This window comes from Rissa tridactyla, chromosome 11 (genome assembly GCF_028500815.1).
Source record: "Rissa tridactyla isolate bRisTri1 chromosome 11, bRisTri1.patW.cur.20221130, whole genome shotgun sequence".
NCBI lineage: Eukaryota > Metazoa > Chordata > Aves > Charadriiformes > Laridae > Rissa > Rissa tridactyla.
Genome location: NC_071476.1, coordinates 21,809,236 through 21,826,523, shown reverse-complemented (window position 1 = coordinate 21,826,523; position 17,288 = coordinate 21,809,236).

Here is a 17,288-nt window from a genome sequence, read left to right as displayed (position 1 = left end):
GCAGCTCAACATGCTGGGTCCTCTCCGCACCTTGATTTTGTTCAGTGTTTCTCTATCAGTAGCTGGAATGATCATGTCTTTTGGCCCTGGTCCTGGAAGAACTGGAACTGACACATACCTGGAGAACAGACCTCCTCTGTCCAAGGGCTCTAAACGTTACGCGCGTGAGTTGCTTTGAGCCCTGTGGCCGGTGTCGGAAGCTCCCTGTTCCACTAACCAAGGGGTTTTGACTCAAGCAATACCAAACTTGACGGGACACCCACGCGGTCTGCCTACAGCCCTTCTGCCAACGTCCCAGTGGCCAACCCGGACCCACAGGACCTGCTGAAATCGGACCCTTGCAGAATTGTACTCCGGCCACTGGCAGGGCCCTTCCCTTGCACTTGTGAATCTCATTCGCATGCTATTTATATCCCATGGGATAGCATGTAGGCACTACTCTCTATTAATAAAGGGCTATGCCAGCCCCTTTTCAGCCAGCTCTCCTATTGCTATGGACTGACCTTACTTCCAGATGCCTCAGCAGCAATTTAGCAGCTTGAGGGCCCAGGGAAAGCCCACGCCTGTCTTTGTGGGTGTTCTGGTTTGTTTCCCACATTGGCTTTCCGCCTCCCAGCAGTGGGACCCAGGTCATTGCAGCCTTGTCTGTGCTGGAGAGACATGGCATGGCAACTTCTGCACTTGAACTCCACTCTTATGGTGAAAACAAGCTCACTGCTGTGCTGCCGTGCAGCTCACCCCAAGAAAACCTCCTGCTGCTTAACATGCTGGCACAGAAAGGTGATGGAGGGAGGGAGTTGAAGGCTGAAATCTCTCTAGGAAGTACTGTGAGTAGCAGCTGAGCCTGGGGAAAATCCCACTTTTAGAAAAGGCTCTATCTGAATGACCTTCACTGCCAGCTGAGCCTGTTTACGAGTGGAGGAGCTGGCTGGGGCTCTGGGAGGCTGCGCCAAGAGGCATCGGCTGCTCCCTGAGCAGTTAACACTCCATTGAGCCCAGTTGCATGGCCTGGGTGCCTGGCCTCTCCTCTCCAAAAGAGCAGGTTAGGAATGGACTTCTTTCCTCCACCTACTGTGGGAGTCCCTCTCCCTGCTCGTGGCTACCCCCAGATGGGACCCTGTGGTCCCCAGGCTCTTTAGGGTGCCCAGTCCCCACTTCTGACACAAGACTGGGAGGTTTCATGAAGAAGGGCTGGCTTGTGCAGCTCTGTTCCCTGTTTTTACACCTGCATTTCTCTCTGCTGGGATGCTTATCCCTCACAGAGCCTGTCCTGTGTTGTACGGCCCCTTGTCTCACCTGGATTAATGGGATGCCTCTTGAGACCTTGAACCTGTGCAGGGAGAGAGGGTCCATCAGCTGATGCCAACGGTAGCAGCAAAGACGTCTGCTTTATGCCGAAGGACTGTCCCCACCAGCAGAGGGGCCTGGGGTGATGGTTTGTACCCAGGTCCCTCCAAGGTTCCTGCTGTGGTTCAGTTAGTGGACACAGGGCCAAAACTTTCCTCTTCTGGTGGTAGGAGGCTTTCCAGGTGTTGGGGTTGTCATCACAGGCACCCATGGGCTGGTGCAGCCAGGCTGATGTGGCCCCAAGGTCCCCAAACCTGGCTACAGTGACACTTACTACCTTGCTCAGCATGCCAAACCCTGCATCAGAGCAGGATTGGAGCCCATGGACTGTCCTTCCAGGAAGCAAATAATGCAGATCTGTGTCTGCCGTGAGCTCCGGAGGCATCTCCCAATGGTGTTCTGACGTCAAAGCATTCTCAAAAGCAAACCACGGCTCCTCTGTTGTGGGACACGTGTAAGCCCTTGGCTCCATCCAGGGGCCTATTTGTGGTGTCCTGGAGCCCTAAATCCAAACATAGCCTTGATTAAGCCTTTTGGTTGTGGTTTATCAGTCCCACCAGTCCTGCACTGCCGTGGGGAAGCTCGGACAAGGCTGCAGGGCTGGACAGGTTGGTTTTCAGTTGCTCTGTGCCTCTTGTGCACTCTCTGCCCTGTTGGGTGTGCTAATGGCCACAGTGGTGCGGATGTCCCAGCATGGATGAGGCTGAGCAACCTCTGCAAGACGTGCTGGAGCCACTGACGTAGGTCAGTTCAGTGTACAGCCTTGTAGCTGCCACTGGTGGCATCCCTGTGCGGTACTGGCTTCCCCTCGCAGACACCCAGGCCTTTGCATCTGCTGCTCCAGTCCCGTGGCCCCACAGCCGGGCTGGCTCTGACTTTTGAACTTCTGCAGGAGGAATTCAGACCTGCAGTCCTCGCAGCATCATGCAGCCCCAGGGCCCCTCTTGCCCCTGGCTGCGGGAGAAACCCTTCGCTACAGCGGGACAGGTAAGGGGGACATGCTTGTTCTGCAGCGCAATGCACTGGCACCCTCTAATGACACAGTTATGTATATTCAGTGGATGCCTGGGTCCTTCCTACCCAGCTGGTGCTGACTGGTCCACTGCTTGCAGGTATTTCGGAGGGCAGGGCCACAAGCTGGGTTCCCCCTTCTTCGGGTTCCCCCTTCTGCCCTCCTCTGCCCCAAATCCTCAGCCTCAGCTCCCTGCGCTGCAATTTCCCAGGGCGTACGCAGGGACCATGCGAACACAGCCAGAAGGGTTTGTGTTTGCACATCGCAGGTGCGATGTCAGCAAGGACCCTGTTCACATCCCTCCCAGCCCCAGGAGCAAATCCCGCTGCGGCTGCTCCTGCACCACTGGAACATGAGAGCTGGTGAGCCTGCTGCCGGGTCGTGTAAGCCCAGCTTTTGGCCATGCTGCCCAGGCTAGCTCAAGAAGCCCCTTTGCTCCAACTCATCCCGCCACAGAGATACCGTGAGAGTTTGCCGGTTTGGTTCCCGCAGGCTCCAATCTCTCCTTCCCAGCCCAGCTTTGGGACAAAGCCAGAGAGCGCGTGGCTGAAATGGGATCGCTCAACTTCGTCCCGAATGATGCTGAACCTAATGAGAAACTGAGCTGCGCGATAGCCACTGCATTTGGCTGCTTGGTAACACCATACTTTGGCCAACGGTCTGGGTGGCCAGCGTGGGCTTTGGAGATGCACAGGAGGGCATTGTGCCGTGCGTGGCTGATCGGGGGAGGCTGGGCTCCTCTGCCAGCTACCCCAGCCCAGCTGAGCCCCTGCAGCCTTGATCTGAAAGCCCGGTGGAGTTAAATTCACCATAGCAGAGTTTGGTGTTGCTCAGCAAGATTGGTTCAGCCATGCTCAGCAAGGTGCCACGACCTGGTGGCAGAGCGTGCCACGAGGGCAGGCAGCAGCTCTCTTGGCATAGGGTGGACAAATAAGGCCAGCTCTTCCCTGGATGTTGTGTTAGGTTGACAAGAGGCTTTGGGGCGCTGACAAGAGGGTTTTGGGGCGCTGACAAGAGCCTTTGGTGTGCTCTCTCAGCTGACAGGCTGAGAGAGTTGGGGGGGTTCAGCCTGGAGAAGAGAAGGCTCCGGGGAGACCTTCGAGCCCCTTCCAGTCCCTAAAGAGGGCCTAGAGGAGAGCTGGGGAGGGACTCTTTATCGGGGAGTGTTATGATAGGACATGGGGTAACGGCTTCAAACTGAAAGAGGGGCGATTTAGACTAGATCTCAGGAAGAAATTCTTTGCTGTGAGGGTGGTGAGCCCCTGGCCCAGGTTGCCCAGAGAAGCTGTGGCTGCCCCATCCCTGGAGGGGTTCAAGGCCAGGTTAGATGGGGCTTGGAGCGACCTGGGCTGGTGGGAGGTGTCCCTGCCCAGGGCAGGGGGTTGGAGCTAGGTGATCTTGAAGGTCCCTTCTAACCTGAACCATTCTGTGATTCTGTGATTCTGAGTTTGAGTTGGACATCTGGACTAGCAGGGCATGTCCCAGTGCTGTCCTGCCAGACTCATGGCCAAGGTCAGCATCCCTCTGCCTCTCTCCACCAGGAGAGCAGGAGAGGAGCTGGCGAATGGCCCTGGCAAAACCAGGATTGTGTATCCCGGTACAAACAGGCCAACAAGTCTCTTGAACAGTGAATCAACAGCAGGAGCAGGGCCAGAGACAAGTGCTCCAAGGGATGCCTTTGCCTATTGAGGGTGAGACACAAGCAGCAGAGTGCAGGGGAACGAGCTCCGGTCTGTCTCCCAAAACACCCCTCCAACAGCTCCTGCAGGCGCTGCCAAGCACTATCGTCATCCCAGAAAATGTCCCCAGAAGCCTCTCCCTGCAGGGGTGGCTGATGGGGGCTGGGGAAGCCTTTGGGCACCCCACACAAAACAGGAGGATAGGAATAGGATGGGAATGGGGATGCGGCAGGAACAGAATGGGTACGGGTATGGGCATGGGCATGGGGATAGGGATGGGGATGTGAAAGGAGTGAGGTGGGATGTGAATGGGATGGGGATGGGGGCTGGAGTGGGGTATAGATGGGGTGGGGATGAGATAAAGATGGGGAATGGGATAAAGACGTGGAGGAAAGGGGAAGGGGGTGGGACAGAGGCATGGAGGGGAAGGAATGACGCTGAGATAGAGATGGGGAGAGGCAGAGGATGGGAAAGGGGATGGGAAAGAGTCAGCTCTCGCTCAGAGAAGCACACGTTCAGGCGTCAGCTCGCACTAGCCCAGCCACGTTGGACACAAGCAGCCTTGGAAAGCGCTGGATGCCTTTCTCTTCCGTTGTTATCCCAAGGGGCTGTTCTGCTCAGCCAGCCAACTGTACCAGCAGGTTTTTATTTTACATTTATTTTCCTAATGGCTTGGGTGGCCTGAAAACTTGAGCAGTGAATTGTGACTGCTCAAGATTGTGTAAAAATCCACACAATGGGTATGCACCGCAGTGTGGCACCAGGGATGAGTCACTAAAAATGCAATTAGGGAAGAAAATAACAGTGGGTTTACGAGCTTCTTTCCAGGAGCCTAAATTGCAGTGATGTTTTAGACTGGTTTATGGGACATTGCCCATGTCAAAAAATACGTAGAAATGGAAGAAGCGGTAGCTGATATGAAGCAGTTTAACAGTTAAGGGAGGAAGGAAAAACAGCACCGACTTTCACAGCGACAGTGGAGACGCTTTGGGAGGGACGTGTAGGGGTGAGCAGAGGAATCCATAACAAAGCCCGGGGACGTGGGACAGTGGAGTTGTGCCCTGACGTGGAGTCCAAGGTGATGCAGGTGACCTGGGCAGAAAGGGCATGCAGGGAAGGAGTCCCCGGGAGCGATGGGAGTCCCATGAGTGTCCCCTCCTCAACTACGCAAGTCTCAGCACCTTGCTGGAGAGAACCTCTGCACAGTGCAGCAAACCAGGGAAGATGCATCACCCGCGAATTGCAGTGCGGCACGGGGTCCAGGAAAGCAAAAGTCAATCTTTTTATTGTCTTCCAGAAACTTTATTTTATCCCTCTAGAAAGTCACGTACTGCTTTGCAATGAGCAGGGCTGTAAAGCACTGAGCAAAGAAGCTCCGTTGCAAATGGCATAATCTCTATGGCCTTGCACCCGCATCAGGTTTCAGCAGGTCCTGGTGGCAAGGCTGAACGCAGCCCTCGGGTCCACGCGGTGCCAGAGAGACCCCTGCAGCTGCTGTCACCTCTTTAGCAAGCGGCCCCAGCGCTGGGAGGAAAGGCCAGCAGTTCCCAAGGGGCTCGGCAGGGCTCGGGCAGGGGAGTCCGCCTGCCTTCATCAGGCTTGGAGCTCAGCTTAGAGATCAGCAACTGCACAAGAAGCTCTGCGAAACCCGGGCCCTGGGGATTCAAATGGTCACCTCCATCCCAGCAAAAAGACACAGCTGTGCCACCCACACCAGGACCAGGGCAGGGGGAAGCTGTTCCTCACCCGGCCCCAGGCAGGCAGCAGGCGTCTGCCAGCTCTTGCCTGTGGGCTCTGGGCAATCCTCAAGCTCATCTTCTTGGATTTACATGTTTTTAATCATTCTAATTAAATGCAGAGGATATGTTCCAAGGTGGAGACCAGACAGCTGCTGCCGCCATTGGGAAGCAGAGCCCTGCCTGCTTGCTGTGATTGCCCTCATGCCTTGCCTCCATCCCCAAAGCAACAGGACATAATGCTAGGAGGGGGCTATCAGAACAAGTGACATTTTCCCGTGCCTTGATGCCCCTGGGCAGCCAGCAGGCAAGTCATCTGGTCCAGCCTTCCAAGGACAGACCTGCCAGCTCACACTGTCCCTGGGAAATCCTAGCAAGAGGCTTCTGGGGTGCTGGCATTTCTTCCCTCTAGTTTTCCCCCCTCTCCTGTGGGCTCCCTTCTCCTGGAGCAGCATGTCTGGCAGCCACCATGCCTATGCCACTGATGACAACCAGAGCAGCATGTCCATGGGTTGTGCTTGGTGCCAGTTACACCGTGTGATGGGATGTCTGCCAGCTGCTGGCTGGTTTTGGTCTGAGATCCCATCAGTCCTTTCTGTCCCGGGACTCCAAGATGTGCTAGACCTGAGCCCCTAGTGGAGTACCGTTTGTATCTCCATCATTAGGACCATAGGAAGAAGTAGGTGCTAGTTAGTCCCCTCTGTCACTGGAGACACTGTGCTGGTGGTGGCATCCAGCAGCAGCTTTAACCTCAGTGGGGAAAGTCCCTCGGTGCTAGTTAATATGCAGTGTGGCTATTCCCAAATGCTTTGTTCCATCCTTTGGGAAGGTCACTTCCCCAGACTGGCCAGGGTCCAGGTCTCCCTGGCTTCTGGGGGATGGTGACAGTCCCCTGCCCCTTAATGCAGGCAGGTCCCGCTTGACAAACCTGATCTTCTTCTGTGACAAAGTGACCCGCCTGGTGGATGAGGGAAAGGGTGGGCGTTGTTTACCTGGACTTTAGTAAGGCCTTTGATACAGTTTCCCACAGCATCCCCCTGGAGAAACTATCTGCCCATGGCCTGGACGGGAGTACTCTCCGCTGGGTTAAAAACTGGCTGGAGGGCTGGGCCCAGAGAGTGGTGGGGAATGGAGTTAACTCCAGTTGGTGGCTGGTCACGAGTGGTGTGCCCCAGGGCTCGGTATTGGGAACAGTTCTCTTTAATGAACCAAGGGTACTGAGGGAGCTGGCAGAAGTGCTCACCGAGCCACTTTCCATCATTTACCAGCAGTCCTGGCAAACCAGGGGGCTCCCAGTTGACTGGCGTCTAACAAATGTGACGCTCATACACAAGAAGGGGTGGAAGGATGATCCGGGGAAATACAGACCTTTCAGCCTGACCTCAGTGCCTGGGAAGGTCATGGAACAGATCACCCTGAATGCCATTATGTAGCATGTGAAGGACAACCAGGGGATCAGGCCCAGTCAGTGCTTGGTATTGGGGCCAGTTCTCTTTAATATCTTTATCAATGATCTGGACGAGGCGATCGAGGGCACCCTCAGTAAGTTTGTAGATGGCACAAAGTTGGGCAGGAGTGTCGACCTGCTGGAGGGTAGGAAGGCTCTGCAGAGGGATCTGGACAGGCTGGCTGGATGGGACAAGGCCAATGGTATGAGGTTCAACATGGCCAAGTGCTGGGTCCTGCACTTGGGTCACAACAACCCCATGCAGTGCTACAGGCCTGGGGCAAAGTGGCTGGAGAGCTGCCCAGTGGAAAGAACCTGGGGGTGTTGGCCAACAGCTGGCTGAATATGAGCCAGCAGTGTGCCCAGGTGGCCAAGAAGGCCAGCAGCATCCTGGCCTGTATCAGGGACAGTGTGGCCAGCAGGACTGGGGCAGTGACCGTCCCCCTGTACTGGGCACTGGTGAGGCCCCACCTCGAGTGCGGTGTCCAGTTTTGGGCCTCTCCCCACAGGAAAGACATTGAGGTGCTGGAGCGTGTCCAGAGAAGGGCAACGGAGCTGGTGAGGGGTCTGGAGCACAAGTCCTGTGAGGAGCGGCTGAGGGAGCTGGGGGTGTTCAGCCTGGAGAAAAGGAGGCCGAGGGGAGACCTTCTCGCTTTCTACAGCCCCCTGAAAGGAGGGGGTAGCCAGGGGGGGTCGGTCTCTTCTCCCAAGGAACAGGCAATGGGAGAAGAGGAAACGGCCTCAAGTTGCGCCAGGAGACGTTTAAGATGGATATTAGGAAAAATTTCTTCACATTAAGCCATCACATCCCACCATCCCTGGAGGGATTTAAACAATGGGTAGACGTGGTCCTTAGAGATACGGTTTAGTGATGGTTTTTTGTCAGAGTTGGGTTGATTGTTGGACTCGATGATCAGAAAGGTCCCTTCCAACCTGGGCAATTCTGTGATTCTATGATTCTATGAATGCCAGCTGCTGCCTGGTCAGACTGTCCCCAGCCCGTTCCCTGTCTGACTACAGCCATGCCCCACATGGGCAGCCACACGGGGTCCACAGCCCCAGTAGCACAGGGGACCTGCAGCTCTGGGCATCGACAACCACGTCAATTAATCTGAAGGAGTCTGAGCCCGGCTCGTGGCTGTCCCTGCTGCATCTGACGGTGGGTGCGGGTGGCGTGGGAACTTGGGAGCCTCCCTGCGCATGGATATTTCAGCCTTCTAAATGTCCCGTTGAAGGATGTTGCTGAGCTTTGGTGCTTGGCAGGAGCTGCAGCGTTGAAGATGGATTATTTACATACCTGACACTCATTATGCAGGGTTCACACCCTATAAAACGTCAGCACGACATGTGTCCTCATCTCTAATGAAGCGCCCGTCTCAAAGTGGCAAAACCACGGGGCAAGATGTGAAGCGGGATGGCCGCGCAGCACTTCGCCTTGATGTGCAACTTTTGGCTAATCAGACTAATCTCAGTCTATCTAATTATACCTTATCCTTGTCCTGGGATCCCAGGAGTGTACTCCACAAGAGTGCTTCCTAGCTTTGACTGCAAGGCAACAGCAACCTGCTGCTTTTAGGGCCATATCCCAGTGAGCTCAGTGGCGTCCACTTTTGAACATCTCCTGCTGAAGACAGCCAGAGCTAAGCTGGGGAGCGTCTGGCACCGCCGCGGGACATGGCAGAGTGAGAAGCAGAGAGAAGATGCTTGGTCTCTTCAGATTAATTGACTCAGTCCTGGTCAACATGCGGTGAGATGTCTGAAAAGAGCTACTGTTTGGCTCCAGGAAGAGAAAATACGGAGGATCCACAGCTGGCTAGACAGATTTGGACTAAAAATACCCTGTCTGGCTGCTGAGGACTGATGGAGAGTGATGTTGACATGTTAGGTGTGTCATCCTGAAGGTCAGGACAGGGTGAGACAGGGACTGTAGACTTCAGGATCCTGAGGGGAGGGAGGATGGTGAAAAGCAAGGACACAATGCTGAACTTCAAGAGAGCGGACTTTAGCCTCTTAGATCTGCTTGGAGGACTCCCACGGGATAAGGCCCTGGAGGGAAGATGGGCACAGGAAAGCTGGCTGATATCCAAGGATCACCTCCAAGCTCAAGAGCAGTCCATCCCAACAAAGAAGTCAGGCAAAAATGCCAAGAGGCCTGCAGAGATGAACAAGGAGTTCCTAGCAGAGGCAAGGACAGGTAACCTGGGAGGAATACAGCGACACTGTCCAAGCACGCGGAGATGAGGTTAGGCAAGCTAAAGGCCAACAGGAACTGAATCTAGTAAGGGGCGTCAAAGGCAGCAGGAAGGGCTTCTGTAAGTACATAGGTGACAAAAGGAAGACTAGGGAAAATGTGGCCCACTGCTCAGTGAGACCGGGGACCTGGTTACAGAGGACGTGGGAAAGGCTGAATTACTGAGCGCTGCCTTTGCCTCAGTCTTTACTAGCACGACCAGCTTTCAGCAATCCCAGGGGCCAGAGACCAGGGTGAAAGTCCGGGGCAAGGCAGATGTATCCTTGGCGGAAGAGGATCAATTGGGTCAAGGAATACTTGAGCAAACTGGATATACGTAAGTCCAAGGGCCCTGATGGGATGCACCCACGAGTGCTGAGGGAGCTGGCAAATGCCACTCTTGGTAATCTTTGATCCCTCACGGCAATTGAGAGAAGTACCCAAAGCCTACAGGAGAGCAAATGTCACTCCTATCTTTAAGAAGGGCAAGAAGGAGGACCCAGGGAACTACAGGATGGCCAGCCTCATCTCCATCCCTGGAATGGGAGCAGCTAATCCTGGAAACCATTTGCAGGCACATGAAGAACAAGAAAATCATCAGGAGTGGTCAGCATGGCTTCACCATGCGGAAGGCCACAGCTGGAGCGCTGTGTCCAGTGCTGGGCTTCCCAGCACAAGAGAGACATGGACTTGCTGGAGGGAGTCCAGTGAAGAGCCACAAAGATGGAGAAGGGACTGGAGCATCTCACGTGAGGAAAGGCTGTGAGAGCTGGGACTGTTCAGCCTGGAGAAGGCTCAGGGGGATCTCATCAATGTATATAAATACCCGAAGGAGGGGTACAAAGAGGATGGAGCCCGGGTCTTTTCAGGGGTGCCCAGATGACAAGAGACGATGTGCACAAACTGAAACACAGGAGGCTCCCTCTGAACATCAGGAAACCCTTTTTCACTGTGGGGGTGACTGAGCCCTGGCACCGGTTGCCCAGGGAGGTTGTGGAGTCTCCATCCTTGGAGGTGCTCAAAAGCCATCCAGACAAAGTCATGGGCAATGGGCTCTGCGCAGCCCGGGTTGACCTACAGAGGTCCCTGCCAACCCCAACCAGTCTGTGGTTGTGCGATTCTGTGACTTGGCCCAGAAATGTCGGGGTGAGCTTTGGGGCAGGTAGGACAAAAGTAGGCTGGTGGAACAGGTGCTGCCAATGTGTCCTTCCAGAGGTTGCGGTTAGACGACTGCAGAGGTTCCCCGTCAACCTGTGCTGACTGCACTGGAGGCAGGACAGTCGCAGAGCTGCTCACTTTGCCGTTTTTGGTGCTGCGTCAGGACGTACCTGTGCGTTTCTTATGTTGGACCATGAGCATTCCCCACACGGGCACCGAGGCGTATGGTGTGGCCTGTCCCCATGGCCTGGCTGACACTTGGGACAGCGAGCACCCGGGCTGAGCCCACACAGGGAAGAGCAAGTTAAGTGCGTGACATTTTGCAGGATAAGCTGATTTATTGTACGGGCCAGGAGAAATGCTAAGTACTTAAATATCTGCTTTAATCTATATTTAATCAGCTACACAGCTCCTTCAAATTTTCAGAACTGCCGCTCCTGTGAGATGCAGACTGTTTGTCGAGGTGGCTGAAATACAAATTAAGGAGGTCGGCTTCGGGCAGCTTTATTTCACAGTCCCGGGGCTGGTATTACGCGCACACGCATTTCACGCGAGCGTCTCATCCGGGAGCGGTGTCCACAGAGACGGAGCGTTGTCAGCCTCGCCCCTACTTCACAAGGCTTTCAAGCCTTCCTGCAGCATGAGAGCTCTCATTTTAAGCAGAGGCGTCACTCCTTTTGCTGTTAAACCAACCCTCAGTAACGCGCAACCCGTAGGGGACAGCTCTGCACCTTCCGGACCACTGGCTCGTGCGGGCCCCCTGCCACCGAGGGGGCTGTGCTGGGGGGCGCTGAGACTGTTTCCCCATTAGGGACGGACGTGAGCAAGGAGGGATGTGCCCAAGGGTCAGTTGGCCCACGCGGGTGCAGCCCCTGCGTGGTGGAGAGGCTGGTGGGTGGCTGCAGCCCCCCACGCCGGGGCAGGAGGGAACCCCCTTGGATGCTGCATCCCACCGGCACGCCTGGTCCGCAGGATCCCAGGCAGGGGGATATTCCCCCTTCGAGTCACTTTTACTTCGCAGTTCCCCATTTCTGCCCCCCTCATGGAGCAGAGCAGAAGGAGCCAGGGGAAGCACGTCCCTCGCCGGGGCGGCGGGCGGCGTGGCCTCGTGGTTACAAATGCCTCTTTCATGTTTCAGTAGGCGGTCAGTCCGGACTCCGATCCCGCCGTGGGCATCGCACACATTTTTCTGTTACGTGGCCCCGGTTCCCCCACGGCAGTGGAAGCTACTGCGCGGGCATCTCTAATGCTTTCTTCCTAAAGAAAAATTAACGGCCCTGTAAGACTTTTTATAGAAATTATAGAGAACAGTGAGTTGCAAAAGGAGTTTCAGGAAAAGCAGGGTTATAAAACTTGGTTTCCTGTGGTGTCTCTGAGGGCTTGTATCGTGGTTGAGCTTTCACTGCAATCTTTCCATACCGGAGGAGCAAATTTAGGTTTCGTTCTGCTGCCTGGCCGCCACTTTTCACGAAGTACAGGGGAACTTAATTACGCTGATATCTCCCACATCCAAATTTTTACTAAAATTGGCTGAAACGCGAATGGGAGCGGGGAAAGAAGGAAGCCGTGAGCATACCCGCTCCGAGCACCCTCAGCTGCGGCGGCTTGCTGCTGTTGGACGGCGCTGAAGAAGATGAGCTGACACGTGGGCAGCAAACTAGGCCAAGCACTCAGCTCCCGCGGCCGCCCTGGCTGCAGCAGGAACGGAGTCAGGGAACGCGCCGACGATTTCGCTGCAGAACCTGGCAATGGAGCAGGACGCGAAGTGCGCGGCGGGGTGGGAGAGCAGGAACTGCCGGGGCACCAGAGCACACCTATCCCAGCGGATAACCCAGGGGGGATGTTGGGCGGAAAGGAGAGGGGGGAAATCCCAGCAATGACATAGGGAATTACCAGCAGAGGGCACTTAAATATTGCTCTTGCCGATCGAATGGTGTTTCCTAGCGAGAGGCCAGCTCCGGATTGCCTGACAACGCGCAGCCAAGGCTGACTCATTGCTGGCACAGAGAGCAAAGGAAAGCACTCAAAAGGCATTTGAGAAATCATGCATGAATGGGAATTTACTAGCAAGACGCAGAGGATTGAACGTTTCTTCCAGACTTTTCAGAGAGGTCTGCCAGTGGGTCTCCACCCTGCCTAGTCCGCCAAGGTGATCATCAGTCTTTGACCTGTGTGGTACCCGCCGGGCTTGATACAGAGGAAAGGTGATTATTTTACACCTCTGTCCTGCTCGCTCCTGTCTGCTACTCATCACGAGTGCTGAAGAGACAAGAGTCACAGCCCTGGCAGGGATCCTGGCTCTGCACCTGCTGTGACGCTCACCTGCGTGCGTCTGTGCCCTGCTTTTTATTCCAGAGCTGGGCACGGGTAGAAATATTACCTGTCTTCTAGGCGAAATTGCAGGGAATGGGTAAGGAAGGAACTGGGTAGGATTTCAAACCCAATTCTGAGAGCTCCTCAGTACCAATGAAGATCTGGGTGCCGAATAAAGTCTGCGGATGTGAGGACAGACATGTACTGGAGATGGAGAATCGCGCTCCAGGGATGAAAGAGAAAACTTCCATCCTCATTTTGGGAGCCAGCCAGGGCACCCTGTCCGTCACCCGCTTCTGTCTCAGGGAGGGGCTCTGGGGCTCAGCGGTGGGCTGTGATGATTTGGCCGGGGTCACACCACGGCTGCAGGTCTTGGCGCCATGCTCGGACACCTGCTCTGAGCACAAAGAGCTTCATGAGGATCCCGGGGCCAAAGCAGCAAAAGCTGAGAGTGCTATAGGTGTAGGTGAGGGAAAACTGCACGGAGTGTGGTCTCTAGAGAGAAGACGACGACTGCAGATGACAGAAAGCAGACGCTGCGTTGGAAATGCTATTATTTGACTTCTTCAAATACCTGGAGAAAATGGGTTTAACCCCCTGGGAGAAGAGGAGCCCTGAGGCCTCGCAGGAGCACACACGTGTGCTGAGAATCTCATCTGGGTGGGCCCAGGGTGCTGGGAGGACAGGAGCAAGGCTTGCTTTGGGATCTGGCGTCTCCCAGCATCTCAGCCGGTGGTTCTCCTGCCTTCGAAGTAGCCGGAAGCCTGGGGAGGACCGGCAGCCCATCCGAGGCTTTGCAGCAGGATTTCCCAAGATGTGTAACATGAACCCTTCTGGCTATGGGAACTGCTGCCAGGGGACATGGGGCAGCAGCTTGGGAGGAGCCACACTCACGCTGCAGCTCGTCGGCTCTTCTGCCTGGATGGGATGTGGGAAGCGTGGGTGACAGAGTGGGGAGGCTGTGTGGGGTCTCCGTCTGTGGGGTTGTCCCGCCACGACCTGCCACGCAAATGCCTTCCTTGCTCCAGCTGGAGCTATCAGCTTTGCCAGGACTTGGTTCCTTCGTGCTCTTAGGTTTGGCTGACTACTTGCAATTAGCACTAATTAGTGTCTCTTTTGACAGCGCCTTGTCTCCACTTCCCTATCTCTTGTCCTTGAAACATCACGCTGGGTGCTGCGCCCCATTTGGTCCAGTGGCACCTCCGCCAGTCTCAGCGGCAAAACTAGGGGGTTATTTTGGGGCTGCAGCCTGCCGTCCTGGAGGGCCTGCCTGCAGGGGCTTCAGTTCGGGGTGGGGGGGCACACGAACTGCTGCATCTCAGCTTCCCTGGAGGCTCCCTGATTTCTTTTGCTCTGCAAAGCCGTGGTGCTGGGCGTGCTCTCCCACCGCCCAGGTAATTTTGGCTTTTCCCCAGGACCGGGGTACCGAGAGCAGCGTTACAGGGTCTCTCTGACCGCCGCTGGCAGAGTGGGACTGTGGGGGCACTGCTGGGCAGCCCTGCCCTTTCCCAGCCCCTTTGAGCCACCCTGAGCCCTGTCATGGGGCTGGAGCCATAAGGGCAGGCTGATGGGAACAGGATGGTTGGCACTGCCTGCTCCTGGCTCCACGGGAAAGCCCCATGGGAGTCCTCAAGAAGTTAAATCCCACTGGGAATCGGTGCAAGAGTGGTCTTGGCAGAGGGTCACGTTTACTGAATGAGTCTTACCCTCTGGAAGAGAGCGAGCTGGGGTGGCAGCAGGAGGAACGGGATGGTTTTAGGAAGGACCTCTGCTGCTTCCCTGTGAGCAAGGAGAAACGGAGAGGAACCCCCAACAGGGAAGGATGTGAAAAACAGCATGCAGATAATATGCATTTGGGAATTGGCTCTGCAGAAGGTTTTGGAAGAGAGGAATATAAGAAACCTACAAACGATGCCCCAGATGACTTGAGCAACTCAACAAGGAAAGCTGATTCCCAAAGCAACGTGCCATTGGAAACCTCCACCCCTCACCGCAGCCACTCCCTCCCTCACGTTCACAGCCCGCCCCGGCTCCGGGTGTCTGCCACAGGGATGGCACTCCAGCAGAGGATGACAAGACAGGTCCATCCAGCCCCGCTGGGATACTGCATTGTCTGCAGGGATCTGCCTTCGAGGGAGAAGCTGGTGGGAAGTCAGGGCCTCAGCACCGGGAGCAGACGGCCACCCCCGCCCTGGCCCGCACACCGGCGTGCAGGCACTGCGAGCGCGGCTGTGGTGCCACGCCATGGCATGGGGCTGGGGGGACGCCACCTCAGCGGTTAAGCCATTGCAGAACAGTCTAACAGGGCCTCAGCTCTGGAGTCCTCCAGCACAGCTCCTTTCTTATATTTTCCTGAAAGTTCCTGATATCAGACTGCTGGGAAAAAGAGGGGCTGAACCCAAGAGTTTTGCGAATAGCAGTGGAAGCACTAAAGAATTGTCTGCTAAACCCTGTGTATTTTATAGTTGGTTAATCTAAAAGGCTGCGTAGGAAAGTATTATCCTATTATCACCCCCTTCTCCCCAGGCTTGGAACGTGATTGCATAAATCTTGTAAATGGATTTCTACTTTTCTCTGGGAATGAGCATTTTATGTAATCTCACAACCATTAGATGTGTCAGGGGTAGGTGGAAGATCTGGGCAGAAACGAGGTGCATCGCGTTTGGGATGGCGCCATTTCCGTGAGGGAGCGAGGGTCGAAGCGATCGCACCGTTTGCGGCCTTCGAGCACCCTCAAAAAACCTCTGCGCCAGCCAAAAGCTGTTGGGAGGCAAAAAGGAGTCCCTGTGCCTGTCCGGAGGCCCCTGGGGAGCCAAATGCAGGGATGTCGTGGTCATGGAGTTTCATTTGGATGTTGCTGGGTTTAGATACACCTTCGGCGGATCTCTGCGCGCGTGCGTTGGATTTGTGGGTGCGGTTGGAAGAAGGAGAGCTCAGGACTGCTCAGGAACTGCCGAAATCACCAATCCTTTGTGCTCCAGCTGGATTAGAGCCCGGAAAAGCTTTGATATGTATTTTTTCAATACTCACTATAGTGTGGTTTGGTGCCTAGTAAACAGCTGTTTAACAGCAGAACACCCAGCAGTCAGCTTCACTCACCCTTCAGAGATGCTGAAATACGAGAAAAAGATTTAGAAGGCAGAAAAAAGACAAGGAATGATGAAAAGATGAAAGGAGGCGGAGTCAGACCAGACGCAAGCACCTCAGGAGAGCCACATCCAGCTGCTCACGGTCCGGAGCGTGCTGGGAGCGGAGGTGAGGGCAGGGAACCCAGGGGTTGTAGGGCTCGAAGAGCAGGACGCGCTGAGCCCCAAGGGGCATCTCCTTCCCCTCTCCCATGCTTCGGAGCACCAAGCTCCAGGGTCGCCTCTGTTTCCTCTTCCCTCCCAACCCAGGCTGAGCACCTCGCAGGTCTCCTTCCTTTTCCTCTGCAAATTCGCCTTGGGCACCCAGCGGCCGAGGTTAGAAATGGTTTTGCACATGGCTTGCTTGGGGTTAGCTACTAAAGCGAGTGGGAAAAACAGGTTTTTACCTCGCTTCAAAGCTATTTTAAGCCAAACGTTGCCGTGTGGACATTAGGTGAAAATCACCACGTTGTTTTGGGCAGGGAATCAGCTTTCCCAGAGTAGAAAGAGAAGCATTTCGTAGCCAAGCCGCTTGGTTAGATGCCGGGACGTGGCAGGAGGGTGGCACTCTGCACCCCAGGAAAACGGTCTTCCTCCAGCCCGGCGGAGGGACGGTCCCCTGAGACCTGGTACGGCCCCGTAGGCCTCTGAGGGCCTGGCAGAGGGTGCCGTGCGTTGAACAAGGGTTTGGCCGAGCCGTGGCTGGTGAAATGCAGGCGTGCGGGGGCAGCATGCCCCGTGGCAGACACCAGTGGGTGCCCCCCCACCACGGCAGCTCCCACAGCACCCCAAATGCAGGCTGCTGACGGAGGGGCGGCAGCGTGCCCGCGTTTCTCTGCTGTAAATAATTACTGTTAATGTTCTACTTGAGACCAAAGCCCGCGTGCTGGCCAAGCACAGGAAGCAATGAGTCGTCCCCTCCAAAATAGCAGTGTCATTAAAAAAAATTGTAGCTAACTCTGCTTTGCCCAAAGGAGCAGGTCTTTCGAGAGCTCCCATATGTGAGTGATCCAAGAGGTCTCCGCTGTTACGCTGCTCAACAGATGGTTTACATTTTTCTGAATCACTGATTCCCGTTTCGTGTCAAGGACCTGTCTGGGCAGAATTACCTTGGGGTGCACAACTGAAAGGCAAAAAAGCCAAAAAGCCAGTTCTGGCCTGATCGAACCAGGGTCTCCGACCCAGCTCTGCACCACGGAGGGGCCCATCAGGAGCGTGGCTGTCACTGCACTGCCTTCCCC